General features: G+C 35.7%; 1 protein-coding gene across 1 annotated transcript in view; it reads left to right on the top strand.

Annotated features, from left to right (window-relative positions):
* The first annotated feature begins 1,507 nt into the window (after positions 1-1,507).
* The window catches only part of LOC123538834 (trafficking kinesin-binding protein 1-like), a 60,470-nt gene continuing 45,223 nt past the window's right edge, over positions 1,508-16,754 (top strand). Inside the window, exons 1-2 of the mRNA XM_045323236.2 lie at positions 1,508-1,655; positions 5,064-5,267. The gene's annotated coding sequence lies outside the window, so the exon portion shown is untranslated. The remainder of the gene's footprint in view (positions 1,656-5,063; positions 5,268-16,754) is intronic.

Consider the following 16,754-nt stretch of genomic DNA (forward strand, 5'->3'; position numbering starts at 1 on the left):
CATGCAAACGAATAGTCCATTTAGAAATAAAGAGGCTGAGCGGCAAACTTACAATACAAACAGTCATTCACTAGTTAACATCGAGTTGAAACCTGTTTGTCATATGGCTTTGACACTTTGACCACTTGATTACCATCATAGTCTACATATGAAGGCAAGACTACATAACTAGGACAAGGACTTTAGCTCAGTTCTTTAGCTCTGTTATGGCCCTTTTTTGACATAGAAATTAGTTACGTTTCACATACCATTCCATATTTTGTCTAAACTGTTTCATAGATGGCTTTGAAACTTTGAACACTTGCTAACCATTATGGTCACACATTGCCATATAGTGCAAGACTTATCCAAATCCACAAATGCTGGTACATTGTCCTATCTATTCTTTTTCTTTTGTCTGAAAATCTCTGGTAATATTTTGACCCCATACTTCCATCAGTTCTTCGCTGTCAACTTAGACTTAGAAATCTTGGTTACGTTTTTCGTACCAGTTCATATTTTGACAAAGTCTTTTGAGATAAAGCTTTGAAACTTTCAACACCTGTTTACCATCAACATGTCCAGTTATAGGCAAGAGTACATAACTCCATGAAGGATTTTGGCTGAATTATGGCCCCTTTTGATTAAGAAATCTGGGTTAAGTTTTTTGTACCAGTTAATATTTTGTGTAAAGTGTTTGACATATGGCTTTGAAACTTTTATCACTTGTTCAGTATAATAGTCTCTATCTGTAGGAAAGAGTACATAATTCTGTCATCTATTTTGGCAGAATAATGGCCCTTTTTGGACTTGGAAATTTGTTCTGTTTTCATACAAGTCCACGTTTTGTCAAAACTATTTGACATATTGCTTTTAAACTTTGAACACTTGTTAATCATCATGATTTCAATCTGTAGGCAAGAGTACATAACTCTTGACAACTATTTTGGCTGAATTATGGCCCTTTTTGGACTTTGAAATTGGTTCACACATTGCCATTTAGTGCAAGACTTATCGAAATCCACAAATACAGGAACATTGTCTAATCTTTTTTTTTTCTTTTGTCTGAATATCTGTGGTAATATTTTAACCCCATTCTTCAATGAATTCTTCGAATAGTCGAGCGCGCTGTCATCCGACAGCTCTTGTTTGATGTAATTCTGTTATTTACTTATTATAGAAGGGATTTGATTCAAACTTAAAATGATTGTTCCACATCATTAACCTTGTCAAATGCCTGAAGGGCTATAACTCCCGCACCAGTAGGTTTTGAATTATTCCCACATTTTGCGTATAATTTCAGGTTAAAATTTTTACGCACTTTCACTCTTTCTCTATTATTACTAAATGTATTTGATTCAAACTTAATATAGCTGTTCCACATCATCACCCACATTATATAACACAAGGATCATCACTCTTGCACAAATATTTCATGAATTTTAACAACAAACAAACAGTTTTAACTGCTTTATTTCATATTTCAGTGGTCTGGTATTGCTTGATGAAGGATCTCTTAGTCTGAGTTTGTAACGATCTCAAACTGGACCACAGTGCTGACATCGTCTACTCCAGCGATGATGTGGCACTATTAAAAAGTGATGAAAAAGCCACCCAATGTGCACTAAGTGGGTGTGAGGGGGGAGAACTGACTAAAGATATATCTACTGTTACAGGTAAGTTGTGCCCCTTTCCTTTCAAATGAGGAACTGTCACATTTCAGAATTGTTTCAGTCTTCATTAACCCTTAGCCTGCTGGCGGTAAGTGATTCTGCCTTTGCGACCAGTGCAGACCAAGATCAGCCTGCACATCTGTGCAGTCTGATCATGGTCTGCACTGTTCGCTATTCAGTCAGTAAATTTTCAGTGAAAACCCCTTTGAATAATAAGTGGTACTGTCCAAATTGAAAGATGGACCAGTCCATTATAGAAATATAGCAGGGTAAGGGTTAACTTGAAATTTGTTTGTGGCAGGAATTGAAGACCGTTAAGGCTGATACATATGACACAAAAATGTAACTGAAGTCTCACTAGATCTTGTGATACTATAACTAGATGAGATCTGATTTATCTGAGAAGCTTCTGTATTCACACTTAAGCATCTAGATTCTGGTTTAATAAATTGATTATAGTGATACATGGCTTCATGTTGAAGACGAACATTTTTGATTCTATTATTTGTTATTTCTTTGCAGAAGAGTAAAATTAGACATTTACCAGAAGTTTTACTTACATAAATGAATAGATATACCTTTGAATGGTTGCTGTGAAGTAATGATCATGCTGTAAATGAAAATTTGATAAATTAATTATGGCAGGGCATTACTTAAATTTTAATAGGAACCAGATAACACCAACACAATTCAGGACATATGGCGAATTTCCCGGTATTTTGTGAATAAGACCCTAGGTACCAATTCGGGCATTATTGTATGCACTGTTGGGCACCTCTGTAGAACCAACAGCATTCTGGAAGCCCTTATTTGAAACAATTTACATACTAAGGAAGGTTTAATGAGGGGCTTTACCACTTGTGAAGAGAAAACAGTTCACAATTTTTAATTATTCTTAGCACTATATAAAAGGATGACAGTTCCTATGTTTGAACAGTTTCATGTTCAGTTTCATCCAGAGCAGACCACTCATTGTCTATTCTTGACTTATAGACTCCTTAATATTGTACAAGTTCATATAATATGATCAAACTTGTTTTAAAGACCATTTGGTAGCAAACAGTGCTAGTTAGCTCACCTGTCACGAAGTGACAAGGTGAGCTTTTGTGATCGCGCAGTGTCCATCGTCTGTGCGTCCGTGCGTCCGTCTGTGCATAAACTTTTCCTTGTGACATCTCTAGAGGTCACATTTTTCATGGGATCTTTATGAAAATGGGTCAGAGTGTTCATTTTGGTAAATTCTAGGTCAAGCTCGAAACTGGGTCATGTGCCGTCAAAAACTAGGTCAGTAGGTTTAAAAATAGAAAAACCTTGTGACCTCTCTAGAGGCCATAATTTTCAATGGATCTTCATGAAAATTGGTCAGAATGTTCACCTTGATGATATCTAGGTCATGTTCGAAACTGGGTCACGTGCCTTCAAAAACTAGGTCAGTAGGTCTAAAAATAGAAAAACCTTGTGACCTCTCTAGAGGCCAAATATTTCACAAGATCTTCATGAATATTGGTCAGAATGTTCACCTTGATGATATTGGGTCACGTGCGATCAAAAACTAGGTCAGTAGGTCTAAAAATAGAAAAACCTTGTGACCTCTCTAGAGGCCATATTTTTCATGGGATCTGTATGAAAGTTGGTCTGAATGTTCATCTTGATGATATCTAGGTCAAGTTCAAAACTGGGTGACGTGCGATCAAAAACTAGGTCAGTAGGTCTAAAAATAGAAAAACCTTGTGACCTCTCTAGAGGCCATATTTTTCATGGGATCTGTATGAAAGTTGGTCTGAATGTTCATCTTGATGATATCTAGGTCAAGTTTGAAAGTGGATCACGTGCGGTCAAAAACTAGGTCAGTGGGACAAATAATAGAAAAACCTTGTGACCTCTCTAAAGGCCTTATTTTTCAATGGATCTTCATGAAAGTTGGTCTGAATGTTCATCTTGATGATATCTAGGTCAAGTTCGAAACAGGGTCATGTGCGGTCAAAAACTAGGTCAGTAGGTCTAAAAATAGAAAAACCTTGTGACCTCTCTAGGGGCCATACTTGTGAATGGATCTCCATAAAAATTGGTCAGAATGTCATTTTAATGATATCTAGGTCAAGTTCGAAAGTGGGTCACATGCCATCAAAAAGTAGGTCAGTAGGTCAAATAATGAAAAAACGTTGTGACCTCTCTAGAGGCCATATTTTTCATGGGATTTGTATGAAAGTTGGTCTGAATGTTTATCTTGATGATATCTAGATCAGGTTTGAAACTGGGTCAACTGCGATCAAAAACTAGGCCAGTAGGTCTTGAAATAGAAAAACCATGTGACCTCTCTAGAGGCCATACCCTTGAATGGATCTTCATGAAAATTGGTCAGAATGTTCATCTTAATGATATCTAGGTCAAGTTTGAAACTGGGTCACGTTCCTTTGAAAACTAGGTCAATAGGTCAAATAATAGAAAAACCTTGTGACCTCTCTAGAGACCATATTTTTCAATGGATCTTCATGAAAATTGGTCAGAATTTTTATCTTGATAATATCTAGGTCAAGTTCAAAACTGGGTCACATGAGCTGAAAAACTAGGTCACCATGTCAAATAATAGAAAAAACAACGTCATACTCAAAACTGGATCATGTGGGAAGAGGTGAGCGATTCAGGACCATCATGGTCCTCTTGTTTTATTGTTGGTTCAGACATTTGCAGTGTGACTGAAGGCCATTTAAACAAGTTTGACTGTAGTCTGATATATATATATATATATATATATATATATATATATATATATATATATATATATAAATAAAAAAGAAAAACATCCAATGGGTTTCCTCTATCTGTATTTCTGTCTACCTACCGGTTTCATGTCATAATCATCAGGGCAGACATATAAAAAATTTTTTATATGTCTGCCCTGATGATTATGACATGAAACCGGTAGGTAGACAGAAATACAGATAGAGGAAACCCATTGGATGTTTTTCTTTTTTATTTATTATATACTTGTCCAGGAGTAACTTTTAATATTTTCTATTATATATATATATATATATATATATATATATATATATATATATATATATATATATATATATATATATCATAAAACTGATAAACTATCTGCTCCAAAAATGACGGCATTAACAAGAGATAATTTTAATTTGTGCATTGAATCCACAACATAATTTTTGTTCATAGTTAACCTTTAGCCTGCTGGCGGCAAGTGATTCTACCTTTGCAACCAGTGCAGACATAGATCAGCCTGCACGTCTGTGCATGGTCTGCACTGTTCACTATTCAGTCAGTAACTTTTCAATGAACACCCCTTCAAATAATAAATGGTATTGCTTAAAGTTAATGATGGACCAGTCCATTTTAGAAATTTAGTGGTGTTTGCTATAGAAATGCTATTTTGATATTTTCCAGACCTTTGCAATGATGCAGATTTACCCGAGGTTGAGATACTAAGTCTTATTGAAGAGCAGATCCCTCGGTATCGCCTGCGGGCGGATACTATAACAGACTTTACAGGCTACGGGAACCAGGACTGGATTCAGACCCCAGTGTTACCCCAGATTGATGATGCTGATCTAACTCCAGAACTTGTAGAGGAAACTTTAAAGTACTTCAGTAAGTTTAGTATTCTGTAATAGAGCAACTGACGGTTTCATAACAGTGAGCTGGGCACTGGATGTGTACAGCTTCAATTTTCAGGGTTTTCTTGGACATGGGGGGAAGAACCAAGGCCTTTTGAAAGGGGAAAAGCTAGTATGTATTTTATGAAATTTTGGGAAAACTTTTTTGATTATGAGAACATAAAAAAGGAAGTTGAACCACCCTATATATTTCCTGAAAAATTTAAAGAATCTTCTCCACAGACACCTTTTCAGTTGGTTAGTACTAGTAAACAAATCACTTAAGGTGGCATGTCTCTTTGCTTTCTGTTCATAAAGAAGTCGACAAAATTGTCCCGCTCAAAATCATCGTCAGGCATTATTTTGGCTATAGTAATGTTAATACCATGTGTAGTTGGCAAAGGAATTCTTAATTCCTGGGGTTGGACGTTGATTTTATATTTCCAACCTGCCTTTTTAGCTCACCTGAGCAATGCTCAGGTGAGTTTTTCTGATCGCTCGATGTCCGGCGTCCGTCGTCTGGCGTCTGTCGTCTGTCGTCTGTCGTCCGTCGTCTGTCAACATTTAGCTTGTGTATGCGATAGAGGCTGTATTTTTCAATTAATCTTCATGAATATTGGTCAGAATGATAACCTTGATGAAATCTAGGCTGAGTTCGAAAATGGGTCATCTGGGGTCAAAAACTAGGTCACTAGGTCAAATCAAAGAAAAACCTTGTGAATGCGATAGAGACTGTATTTTTCATTTCTTCTTCATGAATATTGGTCAGAATGATAACTTTGATGAAATCTAGGCCGAGTTCGAAAATGGGTCATCTCGGGTCAAAAACTAGGTCACTAGGTCAAATCAAAGAAAAACCTTGTGTATGCGATAGAGGTGGTATTTTTCAATTAATCTTCATGAATATTGGTCAGAATGATAACCTTGATAAAATCTAAGCCGAGTTCGAAAATGGGTCATCTCGGGTCAAAAACTAGGTCACTAGGTCAAATCAAAGAAAAACCTTGTGTATGCAATAGAGGCTGTATTTTTCAATTCTTCTTCATGAATATTGGTCAGAATGATAACTTTGATGAAATCTAGGCCGAGTTTGAAAATGGGTCATCTCGGGTCAAAAACTAGGTCACTAGGTCAAATCAAAGAAAAACCTTGTGTATGCGATAGAGGCTGTATTTTTCAATTGATCTTCATGAATTTTGGTCAGAATGATTGCCTTGATGAAATCTAGGCCGAGTTCGAAAATGGGTCATCTCGGGTCAAAAACTAGGTCACTAGGGCAAATCAAAGAAAAACCTTGTGTATGCGATAGAGGCTGTATTTTTCAATTGATCTTCATGAATTTTGGTCAGAATGATAACCTTGATGAAATCTAGGCCGAGTTCGAAAATGGGTCATCTGGGGTCAAAAACTAGGTCACTAGGTCAAATCACGTAAAAACCTTGTGTATGCGATAGAGGCTGTATTTTTCAATTGATCTTCATGAATTTTGGTCAGAGTGATTGCCTTGATGAAATTTAGACCAAGTTCGAAAATGGGTCATCTGGGGTCAAAAACTAGATCACTAGGTCAAATCAAAGAAAAACCTGTGTATGCAATAGAGGCTGTATTTTTCAACTGATCTTCATGAAATTTAGCCAGAATGATTACCTTGATAAAATCTAGGCTGATTTCGAAAATGGGTCATCTGGGGTCAAAAACTAGGTCACTAGGTCAAATCGAAGAAAAACATTGTGTATGCAATAGAGGATGTATTTTTCAATTGATCTTCATGAAATTTGGTCAGAGTGATTGCCTTGATGAAAACTAGGTCGGTTTTGAATATGGGTTATCTGAGGTCAAAAACTAGGTCACTAGGTCAAATTAAAGAAAAATCTTGTGTATACGATAGAGACTGTTTTTTTTCAGTTGATATTTATGAAATTTGGTCAGGTTGATTGCCTTAATGAAATCTAGGTCGAATTTGAATATGGATCATCTGAGGTCAAAAACTAGGTCACTTGGTCAAATCAAAGAAAAAACTTCTGTATGTGATAGAGGCTGTATTTTTCATTGATCTTCATGAATTTTGGTCAGAATGATTGCCTTGATAAAATCTAGGTTGAGTTTGAACATGGGTCATCTAGGGTCAAAAACTAGGTCATATCTAAGAAAATGCTTGTTTTATCGCAAGAGACCAATTTTTTGGTCCAATCTTAATGAAAATTGGTCAGAATATTTGTTTCCATGAAATCACTAGGTCAAACATGTTTTACACTGTTATGGAGTGTTTCTTAGGTGAGCGACCTAGGGCCATCTTGGCCCTCTTGTTTTTGTTGAAGCTTAAGTAGTAATGTTACGTCTTTCCTTATTTGGTTGTTTTAACTGATAAGCTGCATTCATACATGTGTGTCATAAAATTCATAACATTTTGTCATTAAAAACCTGTTAAAAACTGTAGAGCAGGGCCATTTCAGGATTATATATACATGTACATGCATTGTTCACAAATAATGGCTGGTATTTGGCAGTCTGGGACAAATCAAACATAAATTGTACAGTGGTAAAAAAATTGAATATTTTTAACAAAAAATTAATTGATTCATGAGGTGTAGTCCAGTTTGGGAGATTATATGGCTCAGTTTCTAAAGAGAGCAAAAAAGTTGTTTGTTGAGGTTGGACATACTTCAAATATCCTCGGTAATAAAACTTGATAAACACATAGTTGTAATGATAAACACATAGTTGTAATCTGTATAAGTGAAATACTGATTGAAAGATAACTTTTGATTATTTATTTATATTGATAAAGGAACCTGTAGTTCATTCTTTTATGCTGGATATATACAGATCTATGTATGTAATAGTAGCTAACTCATGTATTTCTTTCTAACAATGAACCATGCCTAATCTCCCTTGGTAGTGCCTTGGCTTTTAATATATAAACATGCCCACAAAATGTTGGTGTGAAGCAAGGTATTGAGTAGGGTTACACTGTTTATTACAATGCACCCTCATGGTATAATTCCTAAATGTATCTGAACTCCCAAACAATGATTTCTTTCAAAAAACAAATCACTAATTGAGATAAATTATTTCTCAAATAAATACCATTTTTAAAAGATGAAAAAAATGTTTTCTCTAGGGTAATTAAATTATCAAGGCAGTACTATTTTTTCCTTCCATATAATGGACCTCTTTTTCTCCCATGCCTAAAACTTAACAGTGTCCCTTAGAGTAAGTTGTTTCTTGTCAATTTTTGTTCAGGCTAGTTTTAATAAAAAAAACTAAAAGTAGACAAAAATTGTCTTGATTCTTTCTAATTTTGTGAAGTCTGTATTTCTACGGGAACTCATTTTCGTTGATTTTGAGGTTGAGTCGATCCACGAAATCAAATTCCAACATCCAAGTAAAATTCTCATTGATTTTCTGTTCAAAAGTTGAAACCTGTGAATTCATATCCCCTTGAAATAACTGTTTTAGCCAAAACCATGAAATTTCATGGCGGTGAAACTAATTTGTTTAACAATTTAAGTCCTTGACTGAGGAAGGGAAAAATGCACTTAAATGAGGTGACAGTGACTTGAAATCAGTTTTAACAAGAACGCAAAAAAGCAGACAGATATAATTAAGTCAAGGTTCCAGGTAGATTTAGGCATTTTGTTATCAATAAAACAGTTTAAAATAGCTTAAAATGTTCTTATCACCAGGCAGGAAAAAACAGGATGCATTTGTTTTGCATTTTTGCATCATTGCAATATTTTGAAGTACTGAGTTGTGCAGTGCTGTGTATTGACCTGACATAAAATAAGTAGGACCTTTTAAGTCCTGTCAAAAAGTTTCCTTATATGCAGTTTTCACAAGAAAAGTAGAACATCGAGAATTTCCTCCTTATCGGTACTCGCCCACTGGTTGTTAGAAATATTTGAACATGTTTGTTTGTACAAAGTTTGGTATAGAATGCATATGTGATACTGAAAAATGATAAAGTGAGGGAAAATCGTCGTAGAATACCCAGGGTTTTCCCGGACGCAGGTTTTCTGCGTCTCTGACGCGCTTTGACTGCTTTGGACTCGCATTTTGTAGTGCCTCTGCGTCCACTGGACCCGCGAAATCGGTCACGAAACTCCTTTGCACTGAAGCTTCCTTTGCGCAGATACCCATGTAAAATGCGCAGTTTTTTACCACCGGGACCATCCTCGAATCGTGGGTGCTCATTATACACAGGTATAGACGATTTTCCAACTTCAAAATAAGTTTTGTTACCGATGTTCGCCATTTTGGTAAAGGGAAACTACTCTCCGCGCTAACTGACACCGCTAAAATCTAAGATTGCCGTTACGTTCCGTAAAAGATCGAATGGTTTATTTTTCTATTAAACAAAATTAATTTCATATAAATTTAAAGTATTTTGATGAAAAAATATTACTTAATCACAAAAATTATGATACTAATTAAGGATCGAGTATTATCTTTAACTAAGATCAAACTGTGAACAACATAATTGACACGAGTTGACACTTAATTGCCGGTAATTACTGGCTATTTGATCATAACAAAAAGACTGTCACACCTTTTGTTATCAGTCTGAATTGAGAAGCTCATGCCATTTTGAAAGATACCATTCCGAAATACTGAATCAGCTGCTATCTAAATTAAAAAGATACAAGTTCATTCGGTTTTAGGATAAATTTTTTTTAGTAATAATGTCCATTTTCAAGATCAATAATTTGTGGACCCCCAAAAATTATTAGGGACCCTTAAATTAGCAGCCATGGGAGTCCATGGACTCCCAAATAAAAAACCCGAGGGAAAACCCTGAATACCCACGATTAATCCATTCCATCACTCTCCATTCATTTACCGATGGGTAGGGAAATAGGTAAAAAAGCTAGAAGAATGTTGAATTTTTCTCCATTTAAAAGGGTTGCAGAAGTTTTACTCCCTTCTGCACAATATTTTTGGTTTATCTGGCGATCTTGCGAAATTATTTATGTCAATATGTTTGTTCCGTTGTTCACTTTAAAAATACACTAATTTTACCGTTTTCTTGAGAGAAAAATATTTGCACAGAGTCGTTTCAATTTCAGTAGCTCTTTAACCTTTAGCCTGTTGGTGATTCTCCTTTTGCAACCAGTACAGACCAAGGTGTGCCGGCTGATCATGGTCAGCACTGTTTGCTATTCAGTCTCTAACTTTCCATTGAACACCCCTTTGAATAACAAGTGGTACTGCCAAAATTTAACAGGCTAAAGGTTAAGAATATAAATGAGCTGCACCATAAAAAACCAACATAGTGGGTTTGCGACCAGCATGGATCCAGACCAGCCTGCGCATCTGGTTTCTCTAATTACAATAGGCTTTGAAAGCGAACAGCATGGATCCTGACCAGACTGCGCGGATGCGCAGGCTGGTCTGGATCCATGCTGGTCGCAAACCCACTATGTTGATTTTCTCATGGCGCGGCTCAAAATGTTCTGTTGTAAGGTTTGGATTGTATGTATACATTCATTTTTTATACACCAAAGTATAATAGAGTGGTGGAACCTATGCTCGCGGTATTCCTATGCTCGCGGTATTTCGATGAATACGCTCTCTGCAGAAGCACAGATAAAAATATTTCATCATGCCATGTTCAACACCGACCAGTGGTGAAATGCCTTTACAACAAACGTAGCGATAGCCGCGCGTGCCGCTCAAGTGACGTATACAGCAGCCGATACATTTTACGCAATCTGTATCCATCGCACAAATCTCAGACAGATATGTCAAAATAACCCAACTAAAGTTAGTTTTTTAGAAATCATGCACTACAGTCAGATGTAAGATACATTTAAGAGCAAGATGTGATGAATGTGACGCCTGGCTACACTACGAGTGACTGTCGAACCATGAAAAGATCGATGTTGATCTTAGTATTTTGACAAAGTCCAAAAGGCTTTTTCTGAGATGTAGGGAGGAGTAATTTTCCTACACACAAAACAAGTGTCGGAAACATTAGTGTGTTATTCACGGTCGTTGTTTGAATCATTAATACTTGAACATTCTGTTTTTATATAAATTTTTTTACGTTTTTAGCTCATCTGATTTATTGAAAAAAAATGATGAGTTATTGTCATCACTTGAGCGGTTGTCGGCGCCGGCGTCTGCGTCGGCGTTGCCTGGTTAAGTTTTATGTTTAGGTCAGCTTTTCTCCTAAACTATCAAAGCTATTGCTTTGAAACTTGGAATACTTGTTCACCATCATTAGCTGACCCTGTATAGCAAGAAACATAACTCCATCTTGCTTTTTGCAAGATTTATGGCCCCTTTTGTACTTAGAACATATCAGATTTCTTGGTTAAGTTTTATGTTTAGGTCAACTTTTCTCCCAAACTATCAAAGCTATTGCTTTAAAACTTGGAATACTTGTTCACCATCATAAGCAGACCCTGTACAGCAAAAAACATAACTCCATCCTGCTTTTTGCTAGGTTTATGGCCCCTTTTGGACTTAGAAAATATCAGATTTCTTGGTTAAGTTTTATGTTTAGGTCAACTTTTTCTCTTAAACTATCAAAGCTATTGCTTTGAAACTTGCAACACTTGTTCACCATCATAAGCTGACCCTGTACAGCAAGCAGCGTAACTCCATCCTGCTTTTTGCAATAATTATTGCCCCTTTTGGACTTAGAAAATCATTTTCTTGGTTGAGTATTATGTTTAAGTCAACTTTTCTCATAAACTATCAAAGCTATTGCTTTAAAACTTGCAACAGTTTTTCACCATCATAAGTGGACACTGTACATCAAGAAACATAACTCTATCCTGCTTTTTGCAAGAATGATGGCCCTTTTTAGACTTAGAAAATCATGGGTAGGACAATATTTCTATTACACAAAAAAAATGAGATGAGCGTCAGCACCCACAAGGCGGTGCTCTTGTTAAGCTTTGTTCTAATAGTGACTCCATTTCTGTAAGGGAAATATACACATTGAGGCACATACTAAACTTTATCCTCATTTCTTTCGTTTTTCACATAATAAATGAGTAATGTTCTAAATATTATATTCGCATATGCTTGTTTGTTCATTTTTAGCCAGCTGAATTTTTTTTCGCCCTTAGTTTAATAGATATAACATACCGCCAGCATAGGTTCCCTTCAGGGCGAATTTTCACCTTTTCACGTATGCTGTGTCGATAGCTTACGAGACGACTAAGTCACGTGATGACGCACATCAACAATATGTTTCAATAATAGGAGGATAACTTTATATTTTTGTATAGGCAAATCGAAATAATATTTTTTTCTTGTTTCTTAAAAAGATAATATATGTACAAAATACCGCGAGCATAGGTTCCACCACTCTAGTGATTGCAATGTCTGACTGCATGTGAGGTAGTTTGGGTGTCTCAAGCGGTCATTTCTAAGTTCTAACTTATAAACAGCTCAGTGGGGTTCCAATGAAATGTTACTCATATGTTAAGCTTTAGCCTGCTGGCAGCAAGTAATTTTGCCTTTGCGAAAATGCAGGCTGATCATGGTCTGCGCTGCTTGCTACCCAGTCAGCAAATTTTCATTGAACACCCCTTTGAATAATAATGGTACTGCCCAGATTGAATGATAGACCAGTCTATTTTAGAAATTAAGCAGGGTATAGGTTAAGGAAGATGAGAAGTTCAGTGTCTTAACATACCTCCAGACTCAAGTTCAAAGACAATAATTGGAATGAAATTGTAATATTTTAAAAATTGGAATTAAACAAAATTAAAATAAAACCTGTCATAATGAACTACATGTATGCCATTTAGGGCTTCTTTCTTCCAAACTGATCTCTGATAACCAACACATTTGTGATTAATTCTTCGTTGTGAAATTTGTTTGATTACTATGTCTGTGAAAGAATGTAATCTACATAATTATACCCCCACAAAACGAAGTTTGAGGGGGGTATATAGGAGTGGGCTTGGCGGTCGGTGGGTCGGTTGGTCGGTCCGTTGGTTTTCATGGTTTCCGGATGATAACTCTGGAAAGGCTTCACCGATTTAAATAATTTTTGGTACACAGGTGCAGCATCAGAAAATACAGGTCAAGTTTGAATTTTGGGTCAGTAGGTCAAAGGTCAAGGTCACAGTGATCCTGAACTAAAACGGTTTCCGGATGATAACTCTTGAAAGGCTTGACCGATTTAAATAATTTTTAGTACACAGGTGTAACATCATAAAATACAGGTCAAGTTCGACTTTGAGGTCTGTAGGTCAAAGGTCAAGGTCACAGTGATCCTGAACTAAAACGGTTTCCGGATGATAACTCATGAAAGGCTTGACCGATTTAAATAATTTTTAGTACACAGGTGTAACATCATAAAATACAGGTCAAGTTCGACTTTGAGGTCTGTAGGTCAAAGGTCAAGGTCACAGTGACTCTGAACAGTTAAACGGTTTCCAGATGATAACTTGAGAACGCTTGAGTCTAGGATCATAAATTTTTGTACACAGGTGTAACATGATTGAATACAGGTCACATTCCACTTTGAGGCTAGTAGGTCAAAGGTAAAGGTCACAGTGACCAGGAACATTTAAACTGTTTTCGGGCAATAACTTCAGAACGCTTGGGACTAGGATCACGAAACTTAATAGGGAGGTTGGTCATGACCAGCAGATGACATGTAATGATTTTGAGTTCCAAAGGTCAAAGGTCAGAGTGACCCAGAACATTTAAATCTTTTTCGGACAATAACTTGAGAACGCTTGGGCCGAGGATCTTGAAACTTTATGGGGAGGTTGATCATGACCAGCAGATGACCTCTATTGATTTTAAGGTCAGTAGGTCAAAGGTCAAGTAAGTTCAGCTTTGACATTGGCTTAGTTCTGTGACAAGGCCATATTGTGGGAGTTTAATTCGTCACTCCTGTGACAACTCTAGTTGTCTTTTGTTTTAATCTGAGTTAACCGATATGCAGAAATGATCAAATTTTAGAGACCCACTGATGACAGACATTAGTTAATCAAATCTATGCCCATAAACCGCTTATCTGCTGTAAATTTTCACACCTGACAAAGCAGCAAGGTGTATTTTTCATCCTAATTGTTGAAAATAAAAGTGCTTGTGGTAAACAAATTAAGTGCGCCATAGGTGTCATTTTAGCGCTGTGACAACAGCACCACGCTTATTTTGATTTTGAAATCCTGGGTAATTTCAGTGACAGTTGCATTGCTATAAGCCTGTGTACCATAATGTTTGTGTGTAAAATAATTGTATCTTAGAAACATTTGTATGATCTGAAAGACTGGCAGGTCATAGTTTATGAACTATAAGACACTGTACATAATATATTATATAGACAAATTCAAACTATAAATGTAAATATAGTAAAAGGACAAAGTAACATACATGTAATGCATGCATACTTTATGTACTTTAACTAAGAAAAGGTGTTTTACTGAACTCAGCTGTATAACCAGCATTGTGCAATATGTCTGGAATGAAAACATGACATAAAGTTACAGTTTGTAGTGCAATTGTGTAATATTCTAAGGTCTGCGAAAAGAATATTCATGCAATGTTTGAAACTTTTGATCAAGCAAGTAAGTTTATAGCATGCAATAATGTTTGATCATGCAAGTAAGTTTATAGTCATGCAATGATGTTTGATCATGCAAGTAAATTTACTCGTGCAAGTAAGTTTAGTCATGCAATGTTTGATCATGCAAGTAAGTTTATAGTCATGCAATGAAGTTTGATCATGCAAGTAAATTTACTCGTGCAAGTAAGTTTAGTCATGCAATGTTTGATCATGCAAGTAAGTTTATAGTCATGCAATGAAGTTTGATCATGCAAGTAAATTTACTCGTGCAAGTAAGTTTAGTCATGCAATGTTTGATCATGCAAGTAAGTTTATAGTCATGCAATAAAGTTTGATCATGCAAGTAAATTTACTCGTGTAAGTAAGTTTAGTCATGCAATGTTTGATCATGCAAGTAAGTAATCTAGTCAAGCAATGATGTTTTATAATGAAAATGTGTTTGTTATGTGCAGATGTTTGAACAGGTACAGAAATATTTTGACATGGACAGATTTGTGATCATGCAAATATGTCTGTTCATGCAAAAATCTGTATACTTGCAAAGATGTCTTAGTATGCAAAGATAACTATTTATGTCTGTCTTGTCATAGTTAATATTATCATGCAAAGATGTATTTATGTCTATTTGTGCATAGTTAATTTTTCCATGCAAAAATGCCTATTTATGTCTATCTGTGCATAGCTAATCTTTTCATACAAACATGTTTGATCTGATCATGCACAGGTGTCAGATTATGTTAGTATGTTATATCTATTAAATTTTTAGTGTTATGTTTTTAACTGTTATTAACTGATCATTGAAATACAGTGTGATATGAACTTTACGGCTAATCATTGATATATTCTGCCTATTTTTTGTACAGAAAAAAAAGGCCTTAAGTGTTTTAAAAGTAAACTTCTATGTAAATAAACAATATATCCTTTAGAAAAGTAATCTGATATTGCTTTAAGTACTCTTAATGCAGTTTACCTGCACAAGGTGTGGCATTTATTGGTGCATATTGATTGTAATAGATTAAAATCTTCTTTGAAGTATTAATACCCCAACAACTGGGTCAAGCACCTTGTAAGGCAACATTTGATGTATGATTTTATGGCCTGGAATACAAAGAGATCATAACCATAGTGGTCAATATTAATAATATCCATTTATGACAGTGTTTGTCTTTCATTTAAGTTTTCTAGTTAAGCCACCAAATACAGAGTGTGGAATATAATGATGATGACAAGGCAAAAAATAAATTAGCCCTAACCTTGCTAAATTTCTATATTATGAACTTGTCCATCTTTCAATTTGGACAGAACCATTAACAATTAAAAGGGATGCATACCAAAAAGATACTGACTGAATAGCGAACAGGCAGATCATGATCAGACTGCACAGATGTGCTGGCTGATCATGATCTACACAGGTCGCAAAGGCAAATTTAATAGTGTCCAGCATGGTAAGGGTTAGTATTTCCAGGCTTTTATGTCTAAAATCTTGTTGAATAGGGAAATTGTAACAGTATCTTGATCTGCAATATTGTATTTGTCTTGTGAAGATTTTGCCGGGTGTGTCTGGATGCCATGAGGGGCTTGTGCCAAATCCTTGAGAGCTGAGTGCAGCATTGCTGAGCAGGGTTCCAGTTTATTGTCCATTTCATTATATACATTGTACATTCCAGTGTTGTATCAGTCGAAATTGACTATAACTTTAGATAGACAAGACTGAAAGATTGTTTGAAATTGAGAACTTTTTAATGCATTGAACATTGTGACACAGTCATTGAGTAATTTATGCTGATTGAAAACTTTCCTGTAATGAATGGAAGTTCAATACAAGGTTTTGTATTTGTAAGTAAAATACATGCTGTACTTTGGACAGGAAATTTGTACGTATATAATAAAGACTATCTGCTGATAATATTTTCCCATTTATAATAATCAAATTTTATAACT

This window comes from Mercenaria mercenaria, chromosome 18 (genome assembly GCF_021730395.1).
Source record: "Mercenaria mercenaria strain notata chromosome 18, MADL_Memer_1, whole genome shotgun sequence".
Classification (NCBI taxonomy): Eukaryota; Metazoa; Mollusca; class Bivalvia; order Venerida; family Veneridae; genus Mercenaria; species Mercenaria mercenaria.